Source organism: Dufourea novaeangliae, unplaced genomic scaffold (genome assembly GCF_001272555.1).
Source record: "Dufourea novaeangliae isolate 0120121106 unplaced genomic scaffold, ASM127255v1 scaffold1, whole genome shotgun sequence".
Lineage (NCBI taxonomy): Eukaryota > Metazoa > Arthropoda > Insecta > Hymenoptera > Halictidae > Dufourea > Dufourea novaeangliae.
In genome coordinates, this window is record NW_015373885.1 from 1,495,523 (window position 1) to 1,497,547 (window position 2,025).

Genomic DNA, 2,025 nt, shown 5'->3' on the forward strand with positions numbered 1-2,025 from the left:
GGATATCCAACAACGCGTGACCACGGTGCTTCGAGCAATTCCAAAAGAAGCGTTTACTGACAGTTTCCAACAGCTTTACAACCGATGTCAGAAGTGTGTTGTAGCTAATGGTGATTACTTTGAAGGCCAGTAAAGGTATTTTGTTTGTAACTCTTGTTTCCTTTATTTTCTGAGACCATTCACCGAACTTTTCAGACACACCTTGTATATATATGTATATATGTATATGTATATATAGCCTACTGATGGAATGACCGAACTGCCACGAGATCCTGCATGCCTATTGGCTCACGTTAAATCAGATGTATAGCCTACTGATGGAATGACCGAACTGCCACGAGATCCTGCATGCCTATTGGCTCACGTTAAAGTAGCGTTTCCTGGAAAAACCCACCTCGAGAGCCGCTCACCGCTACCTTAACGTGAGTTTATTGTACTCTGTAAACGAAATTCATTTATAAATAAATGCATATTTAAATAAATGCACACTAACCCGTTTTGCGTGTATTCCTCTTTATTTGTCCTAATTTTTCTCAAAATCCCCTCTGTTCCTACGTTGTTCCGTTTCTCTGTTCTTCAGTGACCTCCACGATATGTCTTCACCGTTAACTTACCTTCCTGCCCCTTCTTCGCTGTCTGTTTTTGAAAGACCCCCCAGGTAAGTACTTACACGCCCCTCCACCGTTTCTGCTTTATCTCCTTTCGCACCGTTCACCCCCGAATATCCTCAGTTTCCCGTTTATTTGTTCCTCCCTGTCTGTCTTTTACCGGTCTCCAGCTTTTTATCCCTGTTCCGCAGTTCGGCTTCCGTCTTGCGATTTACGAGGTTGCGGAACAGCCGCAGGCTTCGAAACGGAGAAAAGCCCCGGTTCGGGGATAAGTGGTCGTTTTGTGTCTACGCCGCTGGCCGAGAGGATGGTATTTCTTGTTCGGTGATTAATGCTGAGTTTTATAGCGCGCGGTATTATCGGAAAATATAATATTTATGTTGGTTGGCCGAGCGGATGCCCACCGAGATCCTCGGTCCCTATAAATTGGCCAGTCCACGGCGATAGCGTCGAGAGGAATTTTGTTGTCACCGATTTCTTGAGGGAACGAACTTTTTTAGTCTGATTCGTTGGACAATGCAAATTTCGGCCGATTTTAGAAGTTAATGTGTATGCATCCATTTATCGAGGTTTGGTTATAATGCTTTTTTGTTTTTTAACGGTTAAGAAACTTAATAGGTACCTACTCTTAACCGTGGAATGTTAACAGTAATTTTTGGTGATGCTAATGTTGTGTTCATCCCCATATAGTAAAGATAATATTCGTATTTATTTTACTAACTGTATTAAAGTTGTTAAAATGGTTTATTTAAAGTTCGAAATAAAGTACACAGGTTTATTGAATCTAATGATATTTTTCAAGTGGATATATACGGTGGACCACGAAATGTGATCAGCTTAGATTGTTCTACTGCTAACTGTTCGATCGAACATTTTTTTGCATGCTGAACCATCGATGCAGACGTTAAAAATTATTTGTTATGTTGCTCGCCAAATTCGTCTCAGTATCCGTTAAAAGAAGTGCCTAAAAACTTATAACTTTATTAATAAAAAAAATTGAAGGTAGCCTTGAAAACCCTGGAAAAAGGGATTGATAAAAAATTTGGTACAATCATCTTAAAGCTTTCCTTGCATCATGTTATACTAGCTAAAAAATTTTTCTATCCAATAGCTAGCAGTAGAATAATCCAAGCTGACCACGTTTCGTGGTGCACCCTGTATAAACAAATTATGTATGAACAAAGTAAGGTCTACATAAAACTCTCGTAAACACTTTAAAACAGTTGCAACAGTCAAGGAAATTAAATTTAAAAATAAAACCCTTGATTCGGATGTAAAATTTAATTTTTATCAAATAATAAGTTCTTTACTAAGTACTCTTTTAGTGGTCACCCGGTGCAAAGTCGTCGGTGTTTCGTTTAAATCACGGTCTATTGAATTTTCACAATTCGCAGTTACGCTGACTGTCTGGTCATTA